Genomic DNA, 6,711 nt, shown 5'->3' with positions numbered 1-6,711 from the left:
ACATTAACAATATGCATAGACATGAGAAATGTTTGGACAAGGTTGATCTTGTGGTTAAGTGAGCTATGTTAATCCTACCATGATGTGTATATCGCATCTGAATTGTGCATTTGGTGTACTCGCCTTCTAAACAAAATCTGCTGTATCCAAAATTAAGGTGGTCCACATCATCTGCAATAGTACAAAATTATGCCTAAAACATCTACAATCACTTGCCGGCCACTTGAGCTTTGGAATGGCCTGAAATTTGGTCGAACCCCTGATCTACTTGAGACACACAATGAACAGGTCGGATATCTAAACTGCATCTTGGTGGGCTCCACAAACAATTAGAAAGCTTTTAATGAGTGAACATGAACTCTCAACTACTTGTGGGGTGTAGCCCACCAACTTTTTTTTTTTTTCCTTTTTTTGGGAAAGGTGGGAGCACACCATGTATAATTTAAATGATAGGGGCATAAAAAAAAATTACCTTTCAAAGGGAGGGTGGGGCCTAACCCCTTCAACAAGCTTTATATAGTTATCAAAGCCTATAACCAATGAGAGAGACAGAGAGAGAGAAAGAGAGAGAGAGAGAGAGAGAGAGAGAGAGAGAGTCCCTATATGAGAGAGAGAGAGAGAGAGAGAGAGAGAGAGAGAGTCCCTAATATAGCCCAGAAAAAGAAAATCTAATTAATCTAGCTTGTGAATATGAACAAACCACACATGCATAAGAGATGATTAGTGCTAGCTCGGAATTGAAGGCATTTAGGGCTCAAGTAACTTATCTTAGTAATTTCTATTGATTAAGTAGATAAGTATGTTTGGTAAACAATATACTTATCTACCAAAAGAGTAAAAAAGTGTGTTCTGTTTCCAACATCACATTAGTACTTATACTTCAAAATTTTCCGTTTACCATGAATATCCACCATCCATCATGTGGGTCCAATCTTCGATGTGGACAACTCATTATGTTGGGCTCAACTTGGACCTGTCTTCAATACGAACCATCCATTGTGTGGGGCCTACCTTCAATGTGGACCATTCATGCACCTTGGATGTTGGTTGTCCATCATGTTGGACATTGGATGTAGTCATCCATCATGCGAGGCCAACCTTTAATGTAGATCATCCATCATGTTGGGCCTAACTTTAAAGTGAGTCATCAATTATGCACGGCCTGCCTTGGATGTGGGTCATTCATTGTTAAGGTCAACCTTGGATGTGAATTGTCCTCATGTGAGGCTCACCTTGATATGGGCCATCCATCATCTTGTGGCCCACCATTAATGTTATTGCCCATCATGTGGGGCCTAACTCTAAAGTGAGTCATTGATTATGTAGGGCCTGCCTTGGATGCAGGTCATTCATCGTTAAGGGTCGACATTGGATGTGAATTGTCCTCACGTGAGGCTTACCTTGATATGGGTCATCCATCATCTTGTGGCCCACCATCAATGTTATTGCCCATAATGTGGGCCCCACCTTTAATATCCATTGCCCATCATGTGGAACCCACATTTCATGTGGATTGTCTATCGTTTGGCCCCACCTTCAATGTGAGACATCAATCTTGTGGGGCCCACCTTGGATGTGGGTCATTCATCATTGGGGGTCGACCTTTGTTATGGAACGATCCATTATGTGTGCATACCTTGATGTGGGTCATCCATCTTGTGAGATCCACCTTCAATGTCCGTCATGCATCTTATGGAGTCCACCCTTGATGTGGACTATCCATCATGTGGGTCCCACCTTTAATATGGGTCGTCCATCATGTGAGGCTCACCTTTGATGTGGGCGATTCATCATTAGGGGTCGAACTTTGATGTGAATCACCCATTATGTGGGGCCCACCTTGATGCGGGCCACCCATCATGTGGACCCACCATCAATGTTATTTGTTCATCACGTGGGGCCCACTTTCAATGTCCAATGGCCATCATGTGGAGCCTATTAAGGAATTGTAGAAGCAAACTCTGAATTTGAATCACAAAACGAGAAACAACGCAAACAAAGTATGCACAGGAATACATGATTTTACATGGAAAATCATTACAAGAAAAAATCACGACACGAAGCAACAAGTAAATCTACTATGAAAACAAAAGTACAAGTGATGGAATCACTTACGGATAGAGTTGGGCATGGGACAACTCACCTGACTCGACTCATCTGACTTGTTCAGGCCTGATTCAATTCGAATCAAATGGGTGAGTTGGACCAAACCGAGTAGGCTTCACCCAATCCGAACTAAAACCGAGTTGAGTCCGAGTTACCTAGTAACTCGACCCGATACTCAATCTGGTCAGACTCGACTTGATCTGAAACTCGACTTGACTTGGATTCAAGTGTATATATAATATAAAAACCCTAATTTTTAAGTATCTCTAACCTTACAAGTCGCGCCCGACCCTGACCCGATCCCAAACTCTCTCTCTCTCTCTCTCTTTCTCTCTCTCCTTCCCTCTTCCTCCTCTTCCAAGCCCAATAGCCACCCACCTTCATCACCACCCTCTCTCTCTCTCTCTCTCTCTCTCTCTCTCTCTCTCTCTCTCTCCACTCCCTCCCTCCCTCCTCTTCTAAGCCCGACGGCCACTCACCACCATCACCACCCTCCTCCTTCTCTCTCTCTTTCCTCTTCACTCCCTCCCTAACTCATTTCTTGATTCGATTCAGTGCCAACTTGACCCGACTCAATACCTTTGGCCAGGTCGGATTCGATCCGAATTAGTCCAGGCAAGACCCGGACTCGGTACCGAGTCGGATCGAGTTTGGGTCAGGCCTATTTCAAAACTGGATCGGGTCGAGTCAGCCCTAATTCGGTCCAACTTGACTTGATGCCTAGCTCTACTTACAGATGCGAAAACCCTTGTTAAAACCCTAACTTCTCTCTATAATAAGCACATACCCTAATCCTGCATTACACCCATATATATTGACGCAGGGATGAATGTGATGAGGTCGATCACCGTCTTCCTCAAGGATAACTACTCCGAATCGACAGAGCTTCTCTGGACTCCTCACAGAGACTTGTCGAATTCACGAGGAAAGAGAGCAAGAAAATAGAAATAAAATCTAATAAATTTGAAATTTAATTGATTAATGAATAAACAAGTTCACAACCCTTTAAATAAGGATACCAAGCAGTAAGAGAGAAATTAGAAGCAAACTATAACTAAAACTCCTAGAAATTAGTAAATTACTATAAATAGTAAATTTACTTTTTATAGTAAGTGTCCTATGTGGCTTAACTACGCTATTCTCCTAATTATTTTAAGTACTTTTCATGTTGGACACAACTCCTAAAGCCCAATAGATGAAGAATTATAATCAAACTAAAACTTATTATTTATAGTAAAAATGGAACTAAACATGGAATTCGACTGTCGATATGATGGAATCTCGCAAATTGGGCGTGGGCAACCCGGCATAGCGGGGTTGGTTGGCTAAAGTAGCTCGTCCTACCCCAAAATCATATATGGTACGTCGAGTAACTTATTCCGGTTTGCGAGATATGCATGTTTTAAGGTTCTAATGGTCTGATGGCTTCTACCTCTAATCGGCCTTCTCTGGTCCATCTTGGACATGAAAGTGTCCACGACCCACTCTACATCAGTCCCCTCTACTTCAAAAGAACTCGTCCTCGAGTTTTCATGCTGCTTCGGTTCATGATACTCGGTCTGGTGCGCCGTAACAATACCCGGATCAAAAGTTATGATTAATTTATGGTCCACCTTCTTTTGGTCCAACCATGCTATGAATGTATCTGTGACACGTTCTACATCATATATAGTATTACATTCAGAATAGGAAATAAATTGTGCAATTACGCAAAACTGCGTGCGTCGTTACTATAAGCATTGATTGAGTAACCCTTGATTGATCAAGCCCATTATATTTAATCAATCGAACATGCTCAAAAGTGTCTAAAAAATTAACATGAATTTTTTGAATTTTTTTGATCGCTCGAATCTCCAAGGTCAATTGATTGAACCTATCCAAAACTGTCTAGAGACCAATCTGTCTAATTTGGGGTTCACTCAATTAATTGAGTAGCTTATTTGATTGATCGGACTCCCTTGTTCCTACACAGATTGAAGATATCTAGACAACAGAGCCTACATTTGGTGTGACCATCCATTTTGGGCCCTACCTTCATTATGAGGCCACCTTTGATATGGATTATCCATTAAGTGGAGAGACGAGGGGAGAGAGAGGGGGCAGAATAAGTAGGGGAAAAAAAAAAAAAAGTTAGATTTTTTTTGCTAATGATGGTAAGTAGCTTTTAAGGTGTTAACTTACTTTTGAAAGTGACTTAGGCCGGCGTGAAGCCAGACTCAAGGATGCAAACTGCCCAAAAGACTCTCTTCAATGGAGCCAGGCCAGAAGCTTTACTATATCAAGAAGATTACTACTAGAACGAGTTTTTATGCCGCCACACCCATTGTTGATCTGAGACTATATAATCAACTACATAATCAGCTTCATGAGTTGCAACCCGAATGTGTAGCCAACTCCATGGACACCACAGCCCATCCACAATCAACTTCATGAGCTACAACCCAACTTACGTGGTGTGGCCCACCTACCTCACAGATCTGGCTAGATTTTGGGTTATGGGCCTAAAGGGTGGTGACATATCTGATGGATGGGGTGGATGTCCAACATACAAAATATTGGGGCCCACAGAGCTCAACCTTACCATAACTTATAGTATGGTCAACCTTATAGGAACATTTCCACGAATCCACCTATAGAACTAAATGGGAAGGAGCACAAGGCCTGATTTTTAGCTTGACCCTGCATCCAAGCAAAATGAAGGGAGACTGGCTTGAATTGCATATGCACAACACAAGTGGGCTCCTCACTCAAATCACCCTAATCAACCTCCCATCTTGTTCCTTGTGCTGTGGCCCACTTGATTAATGGTTCAATCTGATTTTTGGCCTTGGAGGCAACATGAGCTAAGGCATTTGATGGACAAGTTAGATTATGTGCATACATGAGAGAGGAGAAAGTTGTGACAAGTAAACAAAATCGACCCATCAAAGGCCTGAAAATAGAAAAGAAGGTGAATAAATGCACTAAAAACATACATAAATAGATTCAAAGAACATTTGACAAGATTCACCAATTAACTTATTTCTTTCCAATTTAGGTACAAGTTATGACATTGAAATTGAGAGAATGCAATAAAATTTCATGAGAAGATGGTTTTAGTTCAACAGTATAATAAATGCTATTTCTTTTGGAGTGTATTAGTAGATCCAAAGGATATTCATTAGCTCTTCTTTTTTTTTTTCCTACATTTTTTTCAACAGGTAGCTAGTTGCAAAGTAGCTGTTTGATGTTCTATGTGGAAGGGGGGGAAAAGCACTAAAATTAGGTGTTAGAGATAGACCTTTCCAAGAATCAAATAAAAGCCTTATTCTTTTGTATGGTAGTAGTAGTTAAAAAGAATATTTCATGTGATTAATGAACTTATTATTAAGGGCTAGGAATTCCACAAGAAGTTCTTCTTTGGAAATTAAGGAATGAGGAAGTATATATATAGGTGTTCAATTCTGACAAGTGGGCCCCATGGTTTCGTAACCCATGCCATTGGTGTGTTGATGACCCAACGGTGGATGATAGCGTGCCCCAAAATCTAGATTGGAAGACACAAGTACCTAACTTTTCGAGGCGAGAGTGAACTGCTTTTGTAGTTGTCTTCTTAACCGTCTACGGTGGACCACAAATAGAAAGGTTAAGATTGTACATCAAGGAGATGGGACAACGCATACCAGTGGTCCAGATTACAAAACGTTGGCTTCCACATGACAGAACTAAAAGGTGGAATATATACACCATGAAATACGGTCCACTCCTGATATAATTTCTTAGATACTGAATTAGGGTTTTCTAGAAATAAACTGTTAGTTTGGAAGGTGTTATTGGTTCAATGAAACTCTATCACATTCATGAAACTCATCCTTAACAATAAATCAATTTCATGACTAAAAAAGAAAGTTATAATATGAAAATCGAGAGAAGAAGAAGAAGGAAAAAAAAAAAAACCTTATCTATAATGTAATATTTTGAACGGTTGAGATGAAATGAGTAAATGAGATAAAAAAGAATGAAAAAGAAACAAGAGAATAAAAAAAACATGCAGCAGATGGGGTTATGTTCTTACGATTTCATGTATTGAATTGAAAGCTATGTACAGGTGAAAAGCACATCCCACGATATTCATGAACTGATCTTTGGACTCCCACGTGGAATTTGAGGGAAAGCTTCTTTAATGTCTCAAAAGAAGGAGATTAAGATCGAGATTATTTTATAAAACTTGTCACGTAAGTGGGACATCCCTGCCGTGTATCAGGTGGGACACACCATATTCATGATCCGTACAAAAACTCAGGCATCCAACTGTCAGGTTGGTGGCACTTGTAAGGAAACATCGAAAGATCTAACAAAGACGTTGCAAGTTATTCAAAGATCTTCCTTTCTTTTCATACATGTGCAGCCTACGTGATGCTTGAACAGCCTTCACCCAGATCATTACATGGTGTGTCCACCTAATTCACAGCTGGGATTTGTCACATCCGCAACAGTTGACACGTGCGTATGCTTGTGATGGGTCGGTTAAAAGACCAACAAATGAACTACCATGTACACGCCGTAAATGGGGCCAGTTTTCTATCTCCGCATGCACCATCACGCGCAGCACATGCAATTGACAGC

The sequence above is a fragment of the Magnolia sinica genome, chromosome 15 (genome assembly GCF_029962835.1).
Source record: "Magnolia sinica isolate HGM2019 chromosome 15, MsV1, whole genome shotgun sequence".
In the NCBI taxonomy this organism is placed as follows: domain Eukaryota; kingdom Viridiplantae; phylum Streptophyta; class Magnoliopsida; order Magnoliales; family Magnoliaceae; genus Magnolia; species Magnolia sinica.
Note: the sequence above shows the minus strand (reverse complement) of the source record.